This window comes from Bombus pascuorum, chromosome 7 (genome assembly GCF_905332965.1).
Source record: "Bombus pascuorum chromosome 7, iyBomPasc1.1, whole genome shotgun sequence".
NCBI classification, from domain to species: Eukaryota; Metazoa; Arthropoda; class Insecta; order Hymenoptera; family Apidae; genus Bombus; species Bombus pascuorum.
The window spans coordinates 12075830-12100871 of record NC_083494.1 but is presented as its reverse complement, the minus strand read 5'-3'; the positions used below and the strand labels follow the sequence as shown (position 1 = coordinate 12100871).

General features: G+C 32.4%; 1 protein-coding gene and 1 long non-coding RNA gene across 2 annotated transcripts in view; one reads left to right on the top strand and one right to left on the bottom strand.

The window, feature by feature from the left end:
* LOC132908713 (MAP/microtubule affinity-regulating kinase 3-like) overlaps window positions 1-25042 on the top strand; it is a 51066-nt gene that overhangs the window by 6370 nt on the left and 19654 nt on the right. The window lies entirely within an intron of this gene.
* Window positions 9067-22854, bottom strand: LOC132909407 (uncharacterized). Its single transcript, XR_009658536.1, has 2 exons — window positions 20445-22854; window positions 9067-9629 (listed from the first exon to the last, which is right to left on the bottom strand). It is a non-coding gene; the product is annotated as an uncharacterized LOC132909407 (long non-coding RNA).

Sequence of the window (25042 nt, the reverse complement as noted above, 5' to 3'; positions counted from 1 at the left end):
TCTAACTACATGCTTCTAGAATTTCCCTGAAACTATAATTCCTCGCAAAGGTATCTGATTTACTTGTACGAGAGAAATATATCGAATGTTTTTAATGATACGATTTTTTAATTTTTTAATTTGATGACATAATCCCTTTATTTCATTTTGCTTTTGACGTACTTCAAGATGATTTATGATAAAATAGGAATTGTGAATCGATATTAAATTATTTGAAAATACATATTTTTTATCTTACTTAACGTTAAATTTAAATTACCTTTACAATATGGACTTCAGTTAACTATAAAATAATAATTGTTTTCTCAACAAAATACACTTAAGTGCAAAAATGTCTACGTTTGTTTAAACATCGAAGTATCCAATGTTCGAAGATAATTTTATCCAAATTTTATTATTTATAATAATAAGTAATAATATATTGTAATAATAAAGGGAGAGAGTGTATCTTCTAATAATAATTAATAATATATCATAATAATATATCTTCTCTGATTAAATACCTGAGATATTTAAAAACATGAAAACATCACCGATCTCATCGTTTCTCGCTTACTTTTCTCTTTAACTTTATTCTACTCAAAAGATACTTTCTTCAATAGAAATCTGAAGCCAGCATTTTCAAGATGGTTACAGAACTAAAAAATTCGATTCAAAAATAAATAGTCCTGCGGAGAGAAAAGACTCTTTTTCGGGGTTTTATCTGTTCCTTTATATTTCCAAGGGCTATACAACGTGTCAAAGATGAAAAGAATAAGTCTCGAGTACTTCTTCATACAAGTTTAATTTAACTACACCTACGGTATTCTTTATCTCGCGAACGTATTTTCGAAGGGTAGTATTTCGTTGAAGTATTCGGTTGAAATATTTCAAGAAAAGTTGTCGTGCACGAAACTTCCTATTCTTTTTCTTGCTTCATCATATTTAATGTTAAAGGTAAAATATCTCGCAGCAACAATATCGCTTAGATATGTATTTCGTACGGTCTCAAACGCGAATAAAATGAATTCCTTCTTCTACCCTCCGCGTCGCCACTGAAAAATCACGTATCGTCGAATAGCAAACGAATATGATACAAAGCATCAAAGATTCATTGAAAAACTACGGCTACGTGTTCGACGTTACAAAATTCGAGGATAAAAACAGAGTAATAAATGAAAGAAAGATGAAAGTTTTAACGAAGGTAAGAAATTGAGGTGGCTCTAAAGTGCCAGGTTGTTTAAAGGGCTTGATGCGTACTGCCAATGTTGTTAATATTAATCTCTTCTATATATATAGTATTCTATATGTATAATCTAAATTATAACTTCTCTAGGGAATAACTATAATCTAACTGGAGAAATACTGGCACATATATCGGGATTGAGAGATATAGTAATGAGAATTTAGTTAATCACGATTTCGACCTCCTGAAAGCATCATCAATTTAATTTCACAGTTAATTAACAAGAAATGGTAATTTCGAATTATATTCAGAGCGCTGGTTTATGAAAAATAATGGTAGTCTAACTTTGTCGTTTAACAACAGAAAAAAGTTTATTCGTCGTTAAATACCGAATCTCTCGATGATAGTGATTATTCTAGTTAGAAATCGCATAACTTTTTATATATATTTTTCTTTCTGTTAAGAGTATATTATGTTATATTTGCAAAAATTCACATCAATCTGTTTGAAATCGATTTATCTCGATTAATTTTTAATCCCTTGGTTCTGGAAACTTTTAATTAAAAAACGCCTCGGATAACAGATTAATAATAAATTAATAAAGAATCGATCGACGAACTAATAATTGCCAAAGAAGGACATTTTTCATAGTCCCGAAAAAAAGAACACACTTAGTCCTGAAATGTTTAAAAACATAATTAAACAACGTAAAGATCGACATCCAATATCCTGAAACAGTGTAATAAAGAAACTTCGCCAAATTGCATGCAATGTTTATAACGTATCGTCCTGGAAACGCATAAGAAAGTATCCTGACCTGATAAACACTCCATTCGGTCCTCTAATTAAAAAGTTGTACAGGACACAGCCGGTGCAACGTCTTCGCGGTGCTCTTGAATCTTTCATGCGTCACAGGATACGCTCCATTACGAGAGCAGATGTTCCACCTGCGCCCAAAAAAAAAAAAGCGAATATCAACGGAAAAACAAGGTTGTTCCCTCGTGAACGGCCATTCCAAGAAGATTGATAGCTGCTTGGAACACAAAACGATTCCTCCTTTCGACAACCCAAACGTCATGATTACTGCTGCTTTACATCTGACGATGTTAACTATGCCAGTGTGATCTCTTGGTGGTTAATCCTTTTTCGAGTTTATGATTTATTTCGAAGTTTCGCGTAGATATTAAAAAAGACCAAATTCTTGGTGACTTAACTTTTCTTTTATTGTATTTCTTAATCGATATATATATATCGTGAATATTTATAGATATTCATATTTTTATGAGCACACCGTGCTTTTATTCGACGTTAACTTTCGTCTTTTTTAAATGGCAACTGACAGGAGAAATACGAGCGGACCATAATACCGATTATAATTCTAATCGATACTCATTACAATAGGAGCAGAACGTACGAAGAAGCAAAAACGCTAACTATGCTTTTCTTACTATGAAAGAATAAAGGAAGAAAAAGAAAATAAACGGAGACAAAATGGGCGAGCGAAGGGAAAGGAAAAATGAACGAGCGTCTGTCATTAGCTAAAGATGAAATCGGCGTGTCAGCTGCCGATGATCATCGAAACATACGCAACGTAATGTAAGAAGAGAAAAATACAGGAAGGAAGATGAACAAAAATATGTTTTCTTTACTTTGTCATTGTAAAAAAAGGGAAAGGATAAAGAGATTAATCACGAAAAGAGGAAAGAAGAAAAGAAGATCGTTTCATAATGATCCGTCTGATTCGATATTGCTCGAAATAAAACACATTCTTGTCAAAGATATAATTTTCAAAAGATAATTTTATCCAAAAAACTGCATCATTGGATAAATTACTAAATTGTATAAGAAAGTTCGTTTGGCTTCTGGTGATACATTTTAAATACTATTATAAAATCATTACTTGAAGTGGACATACGAATAATACGAATAAATATTAATTATAATTGCATCATTTAATGATAAGAATAAAGGCAAAACGGATATTATGAGTTAATATTTTAATGAAAGAGTTATTCGTCAATATATACATCAGATTATTGACTTCTTTCGTGACACAGCGAAAATTATTGTTAATTTTGCTCGAATTTACAATATTTCAAATTATTCGCATTATTGAAATAGTTTATTAATATTGAAATATCGTTTGTTTTAATATCTGAAAATATCATTCGCAAGTAACCATTAAATAATTTCAAGAACGTAAGGATATCGAGAATTTCTGACGAAAAAGCTTCGTTACACATATTCTTTTCTTTTTTTTAATTCTCGTGATGATTAAGCTAAAGAAAATGAGAGACTGAAAAGCAAAATTATTTCATCATACTAATGCAGTGTGCAGAGGAAAGAAAAATACGAGAAGAATGAAACAAAAGTGACTGGTGATTCGAAATCCTTGGCTGATAGTTGTTAAGAAAAAGAGGAGGAGATAAGTAAGTTAGAATGGAGGATAATAAAAACGGAAGAACTCGAAGTAACGAGTAACCTCGAACTAATTTAACGCAGGTGACGCTAAGCTTTTAATCATTGAAACAGAGACAGGAGAAATAGCGGAGAAAAAGGAGCAATCTCGTAACAAGAATTAAGCCAAAAGACGAACATATGTATTCCATTAATAGTGAACTTTCAGTGAACAGAGATTAACGAAGTTTTTATCAAAATAATAAAGGAAATCAAAACTATTAAGCGAGGCTAAGTTATTGAATATTTAAATTAATTCATCGATGATTTAGTAAAATCAAATTCCTAGTAACTGCACTGAAGATATTTATGCAACTTTATATTTCTACGAATAGAGGTAAAAGTAGAATTTAAACACAGATTTATTTCATCTGCTACAAATTATAACGAGTACGAGTGCTTTCTGTATTTTATATATTTTTCCATACCATGACCTGTGTATTTTCCTACCTTCAAATTTCACGTAAATATATAGAAATTCATGATTTATGTATGGTATACATACAAAGTATACACGAACGATGAATGATGGGAAGTTTCCTATAGTGAATGTTGAAATACTTTCGTGAGTCGCTTCACGTATGTATATACCACTCCAGTGAAATAAATAAACTTCGCTAAAAAAATTCGCTCACGCTTGCGAATTTTACTTTAGAAAAATGGAAAATGTTGAATAGGTTGAGCGATTCTCCATAGAATTCGATAGACAAAAACTGTAGGGAAATCTAAAGTAAAAGGGAGAGAGAGTAAAGGCGAGAGATACAAACTCAGGCTTCGGGTAATGATTACTCCAGCAAGCTCATGGGGGATTTTAATAAGGAAACGAGAGCTTATTCATATACCCTCATGGCGCAAGCGCCAGAAAGCCACCTGTAGCCCCAGCTTCCAATCAATACATCACAGACGCATATCGTGCAGCTTTCCAGGTAGCAATGTGCATACATGTATATAAGTAAGCAGGCACGGATCCATTCTGCGAAGCCAGAAATCGCCTGTTGCTGTTGTCTATGTTCTGCCAACCATAGTGATTTCGATTGCGATCATTTCAGCTCCCTCAGGCATCTTCGATCTCTCAAAAGCAACTGGAAGGAATTGGATCCATACATCGACAATTTCGCTCTCTACGACCATCCACGCTATGATCCATAGTCATATTCCAGCAAATCAATGTAGGTCACCGTTTAAAATCAGTCGTATCGAATATTACAACTTCAACAGTAAATACAGTACGTTCTCTCCCTTTCTCTCCCTCTGTCTGTCTGTTTGTCTGTCTTTCTCTCTCGCTTTCTTTCCTTCTTTACGAATGTTGTAATGCTATTCAGTACTTGCTAATCCCTTTCCTGCAGAAAAAAGGCAGCTTGTCCTTGCTCAATGGTTAACCTATATTTTCCTGTTACTACAGAAAGGCAATAATGGGAATTGTTGTATTAATCGTCGAATTTGGGAGTATTAAAGTTCATCGTAGAAACAAGTATAAGCTTCTTAACGCCTCTAATATATGTATGTCATTATAGCCTAATATCAGTTGACTTTATACGGTAAAGCCATTACCTATTCTGCACTTTAAAGTTCCTAACAATTTTTTCAGAAAATAATAAAAGCTATTTAACTGAAAATTGTAAAATTCTAAAAAAGGAGTTTACAACCTTGTAACTTCTCAATTCACTAATATTGCTATGAATTATTGTGCAACAGTGTCCTGATTTTTATATTCTACCATAAGCATAATATATCGTCTGCTAAGCGTCTATTCGATCGTACTATGAATCTCAAGTTTGTATTCTTAGGATTTCATTTTTTTAATTCGTATGCCAAGAGATTAATTTTATTATCAGAATTTTTGGTACTAGCCAACATTTAGTATCAGAAAATAACACGATTAGTTTAATGTTTCAGGATTCAAACGATCAACTTCGATAGAATTGGTCAATTTGATTTCAATGTGAATCTCTATATCATATAATATTTAAAAAATTAATAAATGTAGCAAATGAAGAAAATTCACGCAGCGTAGAACTTTGAAACTTCTGAAATCAACGCGTGAATGAATCATAAATATTGAAGGATTCATAAGAGGATTGCGCTACATGCATTTATCGTTCGTGAAACAGCTTAATGGAAACATTGCTTGGATTCGTGTAGTATCAGTGGAGAATTTATAATATATGATTATATCCTGTCTATAATCGGACAAGTGATAATTATATGCGTTGCCTGGTGGAATGAGAGAAACAACGGTTTCACTTGAAAAATTTGTTATACCGATAGGTTCCTATTTACGGGACGAGATTTATCAAAACCTCACCGCGTAAAACCGTTTTAATGATAATATGATTTATGGATCAGCGCAGAATAAATTGAAAAATAAAGCGAAAGGGAAAACAGCGTTACCGCGTATCGAATGTGTTTCACGCGTGTTCTCGTATGAAAAAATAAAAATCGACGAATCATCGACGATGAAATAATTAATCGAGTCGTGAAAGCTATGTTTTTATCCGCGTAAAAATCAATAACAGCGAAGAAAGTCTCGTTTATACTGTGAATTCGCTCTTAAAAGGATTTTGCAAGATCGAAAGAAAAACTACGACGAATCGGTTTTCTTTTGTACCTATACAGTTAGCCTCTATCTCTGACAAATATTTCACTTCACATAATCTAAGTTTACGAGACTCTTTTATTAAATCACTCAAAATTCTTCGAAAGGAATTCTTCGTACTATTGGCGATGGTGATAACCATTTTTATTTATATTTCAAATACATTTCTTTAAGAACGCTGTGTATTATATGTATAGTATAATAAACGAAGTCCAGTTTCAATCCGTTCATCCACATACAGATCTTTAAAACGTTCGAAGATATCTTCTTCGTGATATATCTTTGAAATTGTTTGCGTACGTATGGTAAGGTAAATATTTCGTAGAACATACTATGCGCTGAACGACTTTTAAAACGACTCATGAAGGGGTAGTCAATTCAACCCAGTCCGTAATACAACAACCCCTCGATGTTCGTGAAGAAAATTCTCCACGAGATCGTTTTTTTTTTCACAGCTCCCTTAAGGTTCTTCCCTAGCCTCTTTGTTGGCCTCATCTTCGCGTAGATCGACATCACTGCCGGTCGGATGTGTTCATAATGGAAATACGACAGAATCAGCGATCAGGATCTCGAATGTCATCTCGACGATGTTCAGAGAAAAGCTCAGAAATAATCTGTGCGCTCTTGGATTTACGTCGTTTCAAGACTTCATGGTTCTCCTTGGTACTTTTAAATCTGAAATTGTCAGAAGTACCTACACACATCATAAGTGTATAAATCTTCCATTCGTTTTAAAATGTAAGCGGATCGATAGTTCGTAAATTTTCATACATTCCAGTGACTAATTTAGTATCTATTCCAATGTTCTGATTCATAATATGGAGATCTTTGGATTTATTCGTTTTTCAATTGGTTTTAGCAATGTTTTTTTTCATAATGTTGGTAAGCAGAGTTCAAAGGACTTAGGATACCTTTCATTTTGAATAAAATTTCAGTATCTGATTAAATATTATTAATACGAGCATCTACGTGTAATAATACGTGTAGAGGAAGAATTTTAAGTTAGTATCTGCGGAACAAGTCAATGTATATTACACGGATAGACTCTCTAAGGAGTTAAAGTTACCACATACGTTCTATAGTTCTATGGTAGACACCTATGAAAGAGTTGTACAATGACGCGCGTAAAATCGACTAGCGATTTATCACGGTCATTTTTCACTTAGGGATGAAAGTTTCTATTGACTGGTTAGTTCGATAAATGAGTGATATATGGGAGCAGATTAATGGAGTTTCCAGATTTTTCTTGTTCGTTGTAAAATAAGTTGTTTAAACAAATTATACCTGGCTAGATTTTTCCGTGTGAAAAGTCGTTCTCTTACATCGAATCTTGATTGCCTCAACACGTTCGATGCCGATGACTTTGAACAAAACTCTCCAGAATGAACAACAACTTGTTTGCATTTATAATAAAAAGAAAGATAAGTGAAACTAATCGATATAGGAATAAAAAGGATCGTTTTGGACAATTTTTATTAAAAAATAAGTCGTGATATACACGTTACGTAATCGGGCAACCGTAATAATTTTGATGTCGTACGTCCATGTAACGTAACGTGTACGTTATTCGAGTAAAATAGCGTTTTAGTTAAAACTTCATAAAGATAAACACACAAAAAGTAATTATATTTGTTTCAAGAATGAGACAGTTATATAACGTATGTATGATAGGAATAAACGTTATTTATATTTGTAGGCCAAAACCGACAAAATATGACACACACGCAAAATATGAAAATTTTAATAAAATATAAGGATATGTTGATATATATAGTTAAACAAAAAAATTGTTTAAAGTAATATAATATAAATATAAACCTGCATTATCTCTACAGTCACTGCTTTGCTGACTGTTGTCTGAAAATTGTCTGAAAATACTGATGATATACATGTGTTATCATGCGACAAGATACTGCATGGCATATATGCTATGCCACCGGTCTCGAATGTGTTAAATAAATGCTGTTTATTTTATTTTTTATTATTATACGATTATATAATAATATATTAATTTAATACAGTCTAATTATTAGGTAGCTTCTACTCTCCTGTTTACAATTTGTAGATCTAATTACATGAGAACATTCGCAGCCTAGTAATCAGTTAATAAATTATTTTACAAAATTGCCCCAATGTTTCGAATGAATATCCGGTAAAACGAAGTCAAAAAATAGTTCGTTCATTGCCTACCCTGTATACGTGATACGATGCAACTTTCTTGGCAGTCCTTACTTTATTAATAAAACCGCGTGTGCGCTGTATAATTAAAGTAAAACGTAAACATTGATAGCGTCGTCGACGAGAACTGTGGCGCCGGCTCCTGTAAAATTTTCACAGTCGTGTTTGCTATTTGTGCAAACCAAACGCGAGTACAAATCGTTGAAACGACGACGGAGATAGGACTTTTAATGTTTTAAGCTGATGTAATAACAGTGTAGCGAATAACGGAATTCGACGGAAACCGAATTCTTAGAAAAATATTTTCCTTTAATCGAAGCCCCTGCTATGTATATTTAAAAAATTCAGCTTTACTTGGTGATAAAATTCTTTCGCTCTTTTTAGTTAAAAAATGGGATATACGAAGATTGGGAAGGAATTTTATGAGAAAAAAATTGATCGATGGAGGATTGAACATTTTTGTTCGAATTTAATAATTTTACGTTTGACCAAATCATCAAATCCTATTCATTCTAATAACGATGTTTGTAAGATTATTTTTCGTAGGCACATATTTCCCTATTACAAATTTAATTAAATTTATAATTATTTTACCTTCTTTATTAATGTTCAAATTTGTGTACCTTAACGTAAATTACATTGAAAGAAGGAGAATTTTGTGGTAAAAAAATTAGGTCAAGATAGAATTAATTTATTTAGAATAACAGACCTTGTAATTTATGATTTTAAGATAATTTTTTCGGTTAAGAAGTATTAGGTTAAAGCTGATAAAAGCTATTATATGAAAATCAAGGAAAATAGAAACACAAGAAAATTTCTTTGCATCTATAATTGAACTATGTAATGCAATACAGTAGTCTTGTTAATGACCCAAAAAGATTCGTGCTTCTCCTGACAAATAAATTAAACTAAATTAAAGTAAATTAAGAAAGTATTATCTATAGAATCGTTCGGTATACTATCAGGAGATCATATTAAAATAAGTAGAAAATTACTGTTCTCTTTCGTGAAAAAAATGTAATGGTACTTTATAGAATTCTAATGAACTTCTCGACCTACTTGCGAATATTCAACCTACACAATTTCTCTTCAATTCATCATGTTGGCCGATATGCACCCTTTTATAGATTAAAGAGAAAGCTTCTTTATGCAGGTTTACACATCACACGTTGGTTTCATATTGAAAGAATATGTAATTTCCGTTTCTGTCCTTTTCCTTTTCCAATGTGACCCCTGAAATAATAAAACATTCATTAAGAATCTTATTACCGAAGCGTAATCATTCAATTATACTTTAACAACTCCTTTAACCATTTCTACAATTTCTATGACAACTTTGTTACTTTTATGCTGTATTTTTACATATAGGATATTGAAACAGCAAAGTCTAAGGTTTTAATCGTCTGCATATAGCGTTCAGTGAGAAGATTAAAAATAAAAAATTATATTATTATGTTATATTAAAAGAGCATTGCATAAATTGTAAATAAAGGTATAATTAACGGGAGGGACATAGGCGAAACACGTAACATCATTTTCATTTCACAATTTGAATATAACATTCGCATATATGAATTATGAATTAAATGTTACTGCCTTGTTTCATATTGTATGACATACAAACGTTTCTTACTCAACTACGTGATAATAAATGCAATTTTCTCTGTACATTTCAAGTTTTCTTTCAAACTTTATCAATGCAATCATGATAATCCTGTCTCATTACAGTGATATTAAAATTTTAAACAAATTTCACATAACATAATAATATATTTATAAACTGTTTCTATAGGCGTTCAAATATTGTTGTGAACTATTATAATTCCATTTTTTAAGATTATGGTATCCTCTCTTAACAATCACTTTTAAAATTCTCTTTCGTCTGCCACTGTAAATTGCGTGTTTATTCAATTTCGATCCTTGCCTGTACCAAAACCGCATACATATCCCAAGGTGTGCATATAAAAGCAAATATTCACCGTGGCTTGATATACGACACTCAAAGTATCAACGAAGATGGGATATAGAATCGAACGTCGCAATATCTGCTTTAGCCACCATTGAGAACCATGCATACGAACTTTTATGCTTTCAGATTCTAATATCGGTCACGGATGATTCTACGGAAAAAGATAAAATTAGAATATGACGTTTGTCCTTCCTAGAGAATTGATACGTTTGAAATATTAGTACTATTTCACGTAAATTTTCACGAAAATCGGACGCTTCCATCGAAGTTCTTTTTTTCATACGTTATATCGAAATGCAACCTTTTTTCTTTTTTTTTTTTTTTTTTTAAGTTGTCGAAAGGATATTTTACAGTTCAATGTTCATTGAAAATTGTTCGTCGAAAGTTGTCGTTCCAATGAGAGAGAAACAAATGGAGCGACGAGTAAACAGGAAAAAAAGACTACGCAGGATAGTCTTTAAAGCAAACTTAACTAGTGCTTTTTATATTTCTCGCGATAGAAAAAAGTAAAAAGTATGATATACGCCAGTGAACAAAAGGATATATAAAAAACTTTCAAAAACAAAACGAAAAAATTTCAAAAATCAAACATTTCAAAGAATATTTTTTCATCCAATTAAACTTCCAGCGTGTGAAATAGAATTATTCTTTGCTCGAATAGGAAAGAAACAAAAAAGACGACACGTTACTGAACAAAATGGTATGCGATAGAATTCCGAGAAATAAAGAAATATATAAAGTGTACAAATACAATAAACAAAAATATGTTTCTTCAACCAATTGAACTTGCAAGATTCGAACCAAATACACACACGAGGACACTACATATTTGTGTTATATTTCTCGTCTCAATAAAAGAGGAACGAAAGGATTGAACAAAAGCGTCTGTATAAGATTTCTGCCAAACAAAACCTAAACATTTTTAGGGTCGAGAATAAACAAAAATATTTCTTTAGTAAATTAATACTTAAACTATTGATGATCGTATTATGAGACTTGTAGACTTTTTTTACTAAAGAAACTAACATCAAACTTACCTTTAATATTATTCAAATATAACGTTAAAATAATGATTTGCATATATGTAGATTCCTACGCTGCTTATGGTTTACATACACCTATTCTACTTACGGTTTACATAGATTCAGTTCGACCAGAGGAATCGAAATAAATTGTCTCTGAGACGAACAAGTTAACCTAACCCAACTAGAAAGACTGACTACGTCGAATAAAAGCTCATGTCAAAACAATATGCCACCAAAAAAGGCACACGGACGTTACGATCACTCGACTCTACCGCATAGAGTCAAGCTTCGATCGAATGGAAATAAAACAACGAGAAAATCGACTAACCAAAAAAAAAAGAGAGAAAAAAGAATAGTCATCCTCATAGAATAACGCACAATGCTTCGTTAAGATACAACAGACAATCGTACGAGCCTGTTACACGCGATATCGTGCTATAACATCTCGATATCTATCCAGTTGGAGATTGATACCAATGGGATCAATGTTTCAAGCGTTCTAAGTTTCGAATCACGTTATAAGCGACTTTTTCGTTACATAGACACATTCGAAACTTAGAAATCTTAAAAGGTTTCGTGAAACTTGAAAATGTGGAACGTCTTAGACGCCTTAAAAATCTTGGAAGTCTTGGAATTCTTGAGGATATCTTATAAGGATGATTTCTATATTGAGAAAGTATAGAGCGTGGATTTTTTCTTTTTCTTTTTTCTTCTTCTTATTTCCGTTCCTGCTATGTATGATATATCACGCTATATGAGCGAGCGTGCGTGCGATTGTGATTCTATCTAATCCAGTCGAGTTTTTCTATTCGATTCACTTACTACACGCGATACATTAACATATTCGTCGTATAAAGATACTCTGAATTATTATTTCAACGCTCAGCATGTCTTGGAAGCCTTGATAAGTTTCTCTCAAATTCTTGAAAGTTTCGTTTGCAGTACACGTTACGAACACGTAAATGGTGGACCACGATGCAGAAACGGGCATCGTTAACCGCGTTAATATCCGTTTCCAGGGGCAGTCGCGCAAGGTCCACCGTTCTACCGTGCTACTTGATGACGAGGGAAGGGTCTATATCTAAATATAACGTTCTGGGAAGGGCTCGCCGGTTTGCGCGGAGCGAACCTGGATAATATCGATTTTTCCTGCCTCTGTACGCCTCTACCAGGCGAGCTTTCGGCTCTCTGCTTATCTACCGTAGATAGCAGTATTTTACCGTGGTCTCTGCTCGAGTTCTGGCGGCGATCCAGCCCTAATAACAACATACGGTAATTATAACCAGACGATTTATTACGGGTTCTCGCGTTTTATGTACGCGAGCCACGATTTGATAACGTGTCCTCCTCCTTTTGATTTAAATTTCTGAGCTACGTGCGTGCACGTTGTCCCAAGCAATTGCGAAAGGGAGAAAGCTATGGAAGTCACAGAAACCTGATATACGTCCTCCACTTCCGGTGATGCTAACAAATGCCTTCCGGGAGAGTAGGCGCTGCGGTGTTATGAAAATATTGCCACTGTGCCGGTTCTAATCGATTTCTTCCCTTTTTCTTTCGAAAAATGCTTTCTTATTCAAGGTTTCGGAAAGTTGGAAATATTTCGTGGATTTCTTGTTGAAAAATCGAAGGTAGGCTAATTTTATTAACTTTATTGATTTTGAGAAATTGTGCAAACAGAATGGCTAGATCGCTGGGTAAATCTTGTAAATTAAAATGTTTATTTTCTTTTTGGTGAGAAAATTAAACTATTAGACAATTATAGAAAATATATAGAGAATTTAGTTTAAAACATTATTATAACTTAAAGGATGAAAATATAAAAAAGCGATGAAATGTCTGCTTGATCCCAAAACTTTTTCTAAAATGTATCTGATTTTTGTATACCTTCGAAGATAACTATGACGTTTAAAGTAAAATGTCTAATAAACTATCTTATTTATCGACCCTGTTTCATCGAGTAATTTGCCTTAACATATTTTCATTGAAACTTTTCTTCTTTTCTTGACACATACTTTTCTACTAAACATTTTACGCTTTGCGATTGACGTATACACTCGGATTATACTTTTCTGAAACTTCATTAAAAAATCAATTCGAAATAAACGAATAATACACCTTACAATTCGACTATACGCTTAATTTATACGCCTGAAAACTAATTTGAAACAACGTTTCATTCTTCGTGCTTTAATAAATCCCGCCATTTAATTTGAATTTCGTACGCTTTTGCAAATGCTGCCAACGGGAAATCCGGGAAGCATTTCATCGAACACACGTCGATAAATAAATTTCCATCCTCTAGAATGCTTCTACGCCAATTAAACTCAAATTCTCCCTGCCAATATTAATTATAAAAATATTAATCACGGTCTTAGTTCTTTTTTTACCCAACTAAAACTAACGAACTGTTAACGAGCATATTTATATTACGACATTATCAACCACTCTCTTATCTATTCTTAACAATCAGCATTGTAATTAAACGAAAATATACATTAATACTTGATTGATTTATCTATCATTAATCATTCGGTAAAAAAGTGAAAAATCCAGCTAAATAATTATTAGCAATTATATTTATCGACTTGTTATTTAAGCAATTAAATCAATCAATATGTAGGATATCAAGTTGACAGGTCATTAATATTAAGGCAGTAGAATTATTTTTCTTCTTTACGTAAAGAGTAAATATACCTAACCGATATGAAATTTTGCTGTAACTTCTCTCTGTGCATACAGGGTGTTGAAAAATTGAAGTACAGATTTTTATGATTTCCTTACCGAGAACTACTTATTGAGAATGTCAAGAAATTAACACAGAATCAAATTCAAATGAAGCAAAATTTTTGTTAGGTGGAGCGTAACTTTATACTATGTACACATAGATTTATTTTGTAATTTGATCTCTGTTTAAAACTTGTTGCAACACTCTTACCTCCTTGGACCAAACAAAGTTTCTCATACATTCTTGTGAAAAGTAATAGTATTATAATTGCAACTTTCGTTTTTAAATATAATCAATAACAGTTTCAATACTATGAGAAAATATTGCTATGATTAAAATATCTATTTACTTAAGGAGGACATTATTTCATTTGAAATCCTAACACGCTGCAAACTTCAAAAAGATCAAGTACAACTACTCGTGAGAATAAATCATTTTTTAAATAATCGTAAATAATATATATATGTATATTAATATTCGATAAAAGCAAGAATTTTAAATAAAAATATAATAATTTCTTTCAATGGCTATTTTTGTTCAACAATTTTTCAAAATTCCCAAATTTTCGATATTCCCACGATCAATCGTACCGTTAATCGAGTTCTGTCATTCAAACCCACCCTTGCTTCCTTCCATTACAATATTACAAAATACATCGAATTGTAGTGATCTTAATCCGTGGAAAAAATTATTTCGCGATTACGGTAGCAATAATGTTACCGTATATAATAATATCGCGATACGAAACGACTTTTCCGGAAACCTATTGATAGATGGCGACGTCGTACTGCTGCATAGACGCGATACGAAGATAATGAATCCTCGGCGTTTTTCGTTGTTTATCGATGCATCTATCTCACGCATGCACCAATGATACAATGGCATGCCGCTCTTTAGAAATATCTTGCCCTTGTAAATTTCGTGCTACAAAAGCCACCGTACTTTACATTGACGGCAATAGAGCGGAGCAGCGAAGGGCATGAAAGGTTCTTGCAGAGGACCCGGAGTCATTGAAAATTGTAGTCTGTTGTAGATGAGATCGTTGCTCCCCTTTGTCGCGGCCAACCTTTTTTCGCCCTGGTAATACAGATATTGGTCATTATTTCGCAAACTATTCATTCTTGCGAGACTAATCGCTGATGCTTCGAGACGAGTTAAGATATTTTCTTGAAGATCATTTTTCAACCCGTTAAGGATCAACCGCTGAAATAGTTCGTCAAAAGTTACATAAATGCAAATAAAGTAACTAATAATTTCGTCAAGACAAAAAGTGTGTTACATCAACAGACGCTTTTCAGAAGTTCATTACACGAATAAAAGATGACAAAAATATTCCCGTAATTTCAAGAAAAATAAATTATCACGCTGCTATAAATATATCAATTTCTTGACATTCTCGAATATCGGAGTCGTATAATTTCATATTTTAGAAGTTCAATGAGAAAAGAAATCTTAATGAGATGCTATAATTTCTTTTTCTTTGTATAGCGATAAAAAATAGATATTATTTGAAAGATTTGTTTCTTATTAAAAACAATATAATAAAAGAAATTCTCTTCTGTCTCTCTATCCTGTTGAAATGCCAATTAGCGTTTCTACGAACGCTTGCGTAGGTGTTTCCAGACACCCGCCGTGTGAAAAGCGTAACAGTAGACAAAATACTATTTGGAACAACATGCGTAATTTTCGTAACTTTCGAAAATTACATAATTGCCTTATCTGCTCTCTATTTACGCAAACATTTCATGCTCGACAGAAGAAAACGCGCGAGGTTGCGCGTCATGTGACGTACATTAAACCAAGATTTCCTAAAACGAGAGCTTCGCACGCGCGAATCGAACCTCCTACGCAACTGTTTTTCTCTGAATTCACCAAAATTATCTATCGATCATTACAAAACTAGCAACTAAATTATTACGCGTTAGCGTTAACGTTAACGTTGCTTTCTTAGTGAAATTTTCGAACGATGTTTCGAGGACGCGTCGTTTCTCTTTTACATTTTTCAGTGTCTCCCGCGTAGATAAAGGAAAATATCGAATCTTAATTCGACTTATTGCTGGATAAACCTGTCGTCACGTTGGAAGGATAATATTGGAAAACAATTTTGTTGCAGTTTGCAATTTTTCCAACGATGTTCGCACTTTGCAATCTGTGCTTTAGGATGGGTTTTACGAAACGTCGTTAATGGTAAAATATATTATCAACACATTCGATGTAGAACGAAATATTATTTCGAAATCGTTGCAAAAATATTTCGATAAAAAAAAAATTATTCGTACGTGACTATTCAAATTCATCGTACGTATTATATTTCACCGATACAGCATTATCGATAGTAAATTAATTCAAATTTATTCCTCACGATTATTCCTTCCTAGATATCACGTAATCCTATGAGAATTCTAATCTATATGCAGTGTAACAGAACAGCAAAAGTAAAAGTAACATTTCACATTTATACCGAACTAATATTTATCGAAAAAGAAGTCAGACACCTTTATACTTCATATTCGAATATCGGCCGTCCACGAATTTTTAGCACGTTTGAAAAAGTGATTCGACACAGGTACGTATATTCGCGTATGGTTCCTTTGTACCGATCTAATGCAATGTAAATATTGAAATTGCCTTATCGCTGCAGGCGCTTCGATTGTAAAAATTTCTAGCTTAAACGGTGGCTCGGTTAACAAAGTGAAACGATTCACATGGATAAAAGAAAAATGGTAGTTTCGATTCGACGAGAAATCATCGAACGATTAGCTTTTCAGAGACGTTGCCCTCGAAATGCGAATTGAATAAATCGCCGTCACGCTCTAGGAAACCTTTTCGTACAAAGTACTCGAGGTACAGAAAGGTTTCGTCTCGGTTTCCCTCGTACAATCCCCTTAACGCCGAGTGGATCGAACTCTGGTGCATGCTCGAGGTGCTCGAGATCGCATCTCTTCACGAATGCTCTCACGTGATACCACTATAATGTCATACGTCGTAACGATCGCGGCATAGTAATAGTCCAAGAACAAACCTGTCACGCTACACGTCTCTACCGGAACATATACATATATGCGCTCCTTCCACCCACGTACATATACAAAAACATGTAGTATACACAGAGACGCGTTACGCGACCAATCGATCGAATTAATATTCACGATTGTTGAAGCATGGAATCGACGTCGATCGGAATCCCTCTTGGTATGCCTGATTAGCTTACTTGCTCTTTATCCACGTTCCAAGTCGAAGGAGATATTATCGACTCGAGGATATCGTTGACTACAAGTTGTTGCATCCACGTGGTTTCGATGAAGATTATTCACTAGGATTATTGTTGAGTCGAGTCGTTCAGAAGCTACATTAAATCGAAAAGCAAAGAAAGACGATGATATCTTAAACAATATTTTTGAATATCTTGGCACTCAGTATTGTTATTCTTGCCATCTCCTTGTAACAAATGAATGTAGGTAAATACTCATGGTAGTGGACAATTTGCTTCCTGAGAATCGAGTATTAATCGGCTGCTTACCTAACGAAATTGAGAAATTGTTTAAAAAGAGGAGTTGACCTGTTTGGTCTGTGAGAGGCTCGCTTATTTGCGCATGAATGAAGAGGATGAGGATTATCGTTGGTAGAGTGGATGTTTGTGTAAATGTTCATTTTTATAGAAGATCCACAACGAAGGACAATTTGAACAGAAATGTAGAATTTTGGAATTGTTAGAAATCGGTCATTTTGTACATTGCAGTCTAATATTACACTTTTGCAACGAAGAAACGAAGTACTTCCTCTTTCTTGGTAATTATTTCCTCAAGGCTGGGTGAGCAAGCTGTGTTGTAATCTCCTCGAGCGGATTTTCATTGTACAAGCGTATCAAGCGCGTTTGTAGAAGTACACAAGACCCAAAAGTCAAAGAACGAGCCCATGTTTTTTTTACTATCCTGATATTGTGAAATTTTTTAACAAAGAAATTCTACTAACAATGAATTGAATATTTTATGAAAGTACCTATTGCTTTGTTAAATGCGAGATCGCAGCCATTCCACTATCAGTCTTCGGCTCGTTCCTCTAAATCGTTCCTACGTGTAATATCCTAATTGAGATAGTAGATTTTTTGTAGCTGGAGATAAAATTTTATGACAGATAAATTGAGTTTCTTTGTAGTAGCTGTGATATGGATTACGATGTTTCCTTTCTTCTTTAATAACGGTATGTAGATGGAATAATTATTCGCGGTGGCTTCTTTAAAAATATTGAAACAATACATAAATTATGCCATTTTTGTTAAAAGCTTCAATACGATAAAAATTTATTCGATAAAAATCATAAAGGAATTTACATATCACTGAAACGTATAATTTTTGTTAAGACGAAAAAAGAAGTAAGTTCAACAAGTTTAACATTTTGTTGGAAACTTTCTACTATTTACAATTTTTATTATACCATCTTTTTACATAAAAATTTATCTTTTAAGTGTAATAGAATATTAGATATATGCTTAATATTTCATGCAATCAAAATCATTGAACGTGAAGATATTAAAATCTAGAATTATTTAAGAAAAATGACAGCGCCCATATGACTCAACCTTCTGAACTTTTCAACGTCAATATATGTTATTCACGACCATTATGCTACTAATAGGAATGTAACTGACGTATACGTGCACAAATGAGGAGAAAATTCTGTACAATTTCGTAACCTAGATTGCTCAATCTTGAACTTTGACGTCAAGCCTACCTTTGTCACGAGTAATCGTCCACGACTGAAAAAGAGCACGCCAACATACGAGATTAACGTCATACGAAAAATTAAAATTTACAGTCACGGAAGAAGCATTTTGTTTATTTCGAATTCTCGTTCTAACTTCTTTGTCAAACGCGTATAGAATATATTTGCAGTTCAAACACTTTGAAAACTACATATTATGTATTTCCTATCATATTGTACGCAGTAGTCTATGCACAATATTATTCACGAACAAATTCGTATTACTCGTTAACAATTAAAGTACACAGCAAGAAGTGAAGAAATGTGATAATTGAAATGTAGAAATGTGATAATTGAAGTGTAGAAATGTGATACAGAATTTTCAATAGAAATAATTATTATATTATCTATTATATTATCTATAAATTATTATTATAGTTTTATAATTGTTGAACATTTTCAAATTTAATTTTATAACATTATTAAGAATCAATTGCATAAAAAGTATATTATTTTATCCTGAAAATTCGAAACATAATTCTAATAAAAAATATGAAATATTTTTGTCTATTTAAAATTTTGTTGTATATTTCTTAGAATTTTCGATACAATCTATATTATTTGTTAATGAATTTACAAGTTCGTGATAATAAACACGTATCAAAAGTTAAAGTTAGAGCGTTTCCGATTAGATAGGCAGCGAACTGGAAAACGTGCTTAATGTTCGTAATGAAATTTTCCAACATTCCTGTTCCGCGAAGCACACTTTGCAAATTTGCATACACACGACAATAAGATTTCACCATAATCTCGTTTACGTACTATGGTAACTAACACTAGTTAATAACTCTATACTTGCATCTTCAAACGATAACACGTTCCTTACATTAATCTTCGTGATTTTGTCAACAATAAGGATCATTTTCGCGGAACAAAGTTATCATGCTGGAAATGTATAAAATTTAGAATGTTATTATCGAAACATGTTTGTGAAAACAGATGTTATTATACACATTTTCTTACTCGATGGCACAATAAAAAATCAACTAGAAAGAAGAATTGTGTTAAAGCAATGTGCTGAGTAAGTTAATGTGGAATTATGAATAAAGAAATCAATATGGAAATGGAATATTTATGCCAAAAAGTTCTACGAAACAATTTTCACACATGATCGGTGCTTGAACAATGAGACACTTGTTTAAAAATATTTTACGAAAAAGGATTCACGCAAGGCTGATAATTAATAAAGATGCAAAGTAGAAAAATAATCTGCCTATAATAATAACCTTTAAGGGGGCTGAAATAACAAAAAATTGTAATAATTTCTTTTAATACATTCGACAAGGTTCTTAAATGTCAAGACATATAAAAAGCCATAGGTTGCGAGTTATATAAAACGCCTACACGCCATGTCCGGACGCGGACCTTTGGCTCTAATTATTATACGCGAGTAATTTGTACCTTTGTGCGTGCTTATTACGCGTTCGCTATTAAATACACAGAATAACAAAGAATAATAGAACCGACAGGAAACATAATTAGTACACATCAAGGTGTATTACGTAGTATCTAACGAATACAATTGAAGATCGCACGGCAATAATATAAGTCCATTTTTATTTATTTACCAACTATTATGTCATTTCGTAGATGAAAAACAGCATGAGCCTTGAAACAGGAACTGTTTGGTCTTTCACACCGTTCGTTACTCGTTTTCCTCTCTCATCGTATTGTGCGTCAATGGGATGTATCGTGCTTCAGAATTTTTGCTAATTACGCAAACGAAATGACGCAAGTTCGTAGCACCGAGAACTACAGCTTGCAATTGGTCCACGACAACGAGGAATGACTTGAAATTCAAAAAACCGATTTGCGATGCGCGTGTCAAGCCACTGATCGATTGAGAAACAAACTGTTTACGTTGCGTCTAAACAAGTTGCGACAACGCAGCACTCCAGGTAGTGTTTATTGCGTCAGTCTTAAATTTCCACAACGATATTGTTGATACAGTGACTCGTATTCGAAGATAAATATTTTGCAATATCTACGTATTTGCCTTTTTTTCTTTCTTGTTTAATAAATTGTAGGTAGACGTAAGATTATGTCTTTATAGGAAAATATATAATAGAAGAAGTTACGAAAAATTAGTTGAATCAGTATTGTGCCACATTTTATAAATTTCATTTTGGCTAAAGTTTTATTACGGGTGCAAGGATTTTTAGGAGCTTTGAGAATTTAATCTTCGCGTTGAACAGATGTACGCATACGTATTACTCAGCAATTATTTGTAAAAAAGCAACGAAATTAAATCGATGCCAAAAATCTGTCCTGTGGTAATCTTTTATAAGATGTATAAATATTCGTGGCCACGAATTATCGCTGCATGTTTTGTCGCGATGTTGCAAACGAATGAAATATTATTTTATAAAATTATGCACACCTTTTCTTATTTATCGTCACCAAACCGCCTACCAAACGTTTCTCAAAATACACGTATACCTACGTATACCACAATTTCTAAACGTTTTGCCATTTTTTCAGCGCGAAAAATCCAGTATTTCATTGATCATGAATATTCATTCGAATCCGTGCGATTTCATTTTCCTTTCAAGTGTTCTTTTTTTCTATGTCGCATACGTTTTATTAAATATTGGAAATTTATTTATTTAATTCGATATTTATATCTTAGTACGCTTTGAGACAGTTAAAATGTCTTCCTAGCAATTAATCACTGCAAATTAGCCAAATCGATATGCAGGTTCTTGATGAAAAATAAGATCAAGAGAATTACTTTTCCATTGACATGGCTGTATATGTGAAAGCATTATTATCTCATCGAGGAATTTCCACATTTTCTGATAACATGATGGATAGTAGCCAACATTTCTCGACTATCTTTTTTAACACCGTTTGATATACGTATACATATATCTGTCGTGGATGAATGAGAACGCAGATCATTTCCATTTCACCATCCATTCTCGTTCAAACGATGGACCATTAAAAGCCATCATCGCCAGTTTTTATTTCGCTTTATTTATTCCGTTTTTTTTTTCTTTTTTTTTTTTTAATCATTTTATAGTCAATATACCGAATTTTAATAACGAATGGATATTTCATCACTTTTTAACGTCATTATAAACATGTCAACGAAAATACAATATACAGAATGAAGCAATGCTGAAAATAAAAAGTAAACAGATTTGTAATGTTAATTATAATTCTAATCAACGCAGTAAAAATATGTAGCATTTAAACTGTTGTCATTGCAATTTGCTTCTCATGATTATTTTTTCATCGTTTTGACATCGTGACAAATCTTGTGAAACATGTGGATCATATGACAAGTTTAAATAACACTGTAACTAACAATAGATATTTTTTAATATGAAAATGATATTAAGAAGAATATAATACTCTGTTGGTAAATAAAGAAAATAGAAACATTTTGCCAAGTATAATACACATTTAAATGCATAAGCGTACGTGATAATCTTTAAATCATTATTATCTCTATTTTGTTCTCTTGTTATTTAACATAAATATTTTTAAATTATGATAAAGCCAAATTGAAATACGCATTTCACCTTGTTGACCACAGACAGTTTTCTGGCCTTAATCATTTCTCTTTTACCAGGGTCACTCAGGAAGTCGTAAAATATAAATATTTTTTCATTCGTAATTTTCCAAGAATACACCAGCAGTATTCTCGTTAAATTTATTACCATATTTATGTCCTACGATACGAAATGAAATATTATTACTCTTGTTCACTTATCACCGTAGACAGGCTTCGTTTCCTTACGATACAATACACTACTGAAACTAAAAATGAATAAATTGTAATAAATATAACGTATAAAATATAAATATAAAATGAAATTCCAACTATCTAATCAAACAACGAAATCGAAATTCCACCGTGTAATAAACAAACAAGGAAATAATTCAATACAGTTGAAAAATGTTTTACCTCGTGGATTTTTGTCAATTGAAATTGGAAATCTCCTCCCAATTCGAAACATTTCACGTATACTTATAGATATGTGATACAAAATTTAGCATTTATCCAAACAATGATTCAAATAAAATTTGCATTTTATTTGTTATTTGCTTTGCTACTTTATCTTCATAATAGTAGTGTCTTTGGGAAATAATTTATGTTAATATTTGTTATCTCGTTTAATATACAGATATTCGGTTTGTCGTTTTACCAGGAAAATATGAAAATATTTATGGATATAAAGAAATATAAAGAAATTAATAGAATAACTATATACTAATATACTAATTAATATACTATATCAGTAAAAGACTGATAATTATAGAATTACAAATTTATGTTCTTCATAGATACATGAATATTCCATTAGTTACATTAAACATCACTAATTCATATAAATAAGTGGGTAGCAGTGGTCATGATTTTAAAATGCATATTAAGTATAATAATCTGTACTAAGTGTGTACATATATAATGAAGTACGTACGTATGTAACGTAGAAGTACAAAGTGATTGCACGTGTTTCTTGCACACGTGTCTTTTCATTCAGATAGCTGAAACTACATCTTCTAATTAAAATTTGAATACTCAATCTTTTACGTGCCCGTGTCTTAAAACTAAAATATACTCTAAATATTAAATGGTCTTCTATTAGAATGTCGGAATATAGTAGAAAATTCATATCGTCACTACTAAGCCAGATTTTCATTCTAATTTCTTCCCAGGCCTTGGATTTTATCCGAAAGATCCGTCGAGGCGCGATTGTGACATAAGTTTGGATAAAGTGGCGACCGAAATAAATCGCGAGTTCACGCGCGTTTCTGACAGGAGAACAGATAGAGAGAAGGATAAACTGTTACACGGTACACGTAGTAGGCGTGAGAACTGAGCACGTGCGAATATTTGGAATATCGAATTTGAATGAGGATGCTCAAGACCTCACAGTATCCTGGAAATTTCGCAAGAAACTGCACAAACCATCCGAACTCTCTGAAGCATTCGCCTGATCGGACTACGACCGTTTGTACGATTAAAAAATGTTCATCTTTTTTACTTTGCTATATTGCGAGAAAAATAAAAAGTAGTATGAATAATTTATTCTAACGGAGGAAATTTATTCGACATGACTTTTTTCTTCTTCATCATAATACTTTGCGCAGTGTTGCTACGTTTTACATTATTTACTGCTATATTTTACAGTAAGATATTATAGTTGAGGTGTTAAAGTTAAGAAGAATCTTTTATAAACATTCTTAGTTGGAACAGAATTTAACTTCCATTTTTATATGGAAATTGACGACTATATTTTAATGCAATTTTAATTGAATCGTTAATAATTTATTATATAACAAAAAATATATTACGTATATGGAATTAATTGTATCATTGTTGATTTCAACAAAAGAAAATTCTTTTTTAACAAAACACTGAATTCAATGAAAGATAACTTTCTGGAGACAGAAACGTGAAAGTAAAATTTATTAAACATTAATGATATATTTAACCATGACGTCACTAAAACAACATCGATAAACTAAAAAATTGTTTTCTACATTATTCACATCGATAAAAAGGAGAAAAACTGTACAAATAAATTTTGCAAAAGTTTATAATCTTTTTCTGTTCGAACGTGAAACAAAACTCTTGGTTTCAAAGTTTAAATTTCATTCGACAAATATATTAAAGTTTTTGGTTGATGGTATCATAAAAAAGCAAAAGATTAAAGAATTGTAGGAAATAATAAAGATTAATTCTTATTCTAAAGTATTCGTAGTAGTCTCGTTGCAACCGTTTGCATGCACAATGCTGTTCATTTTCGAACTTTGCTCGATATAGTGCAAGGATAAATAAATATAAATAATGCAATAGATCGAATATGCTGTTAGTTTTCATTTTCAATTTTCATCTATATTCATTCAGTGGTAACATTTAGTTTATGTTAGGTGCAATATAGATGTAACATGTAGCTGCATTTTTCTCTTTATCAGTCGTCTTACTTTACCTCCTGGTTTCGCAAGTACAAATTTACAAAGTAATACAATTATAAAGCGATGTAAAATAATGCGATTTTACAGAATAGACGACTCTACGTATAATAAGTGCAGGCTGTTTATTTTTTTGAAGAAACGCTATTTTTTCTTTTCATCTCATCGATTTTTGTCGTTTTCGCAGATGAACGTATGATAAAAAAAGCAGATATTCCAAAAAAAAAAAGAGAGGAGA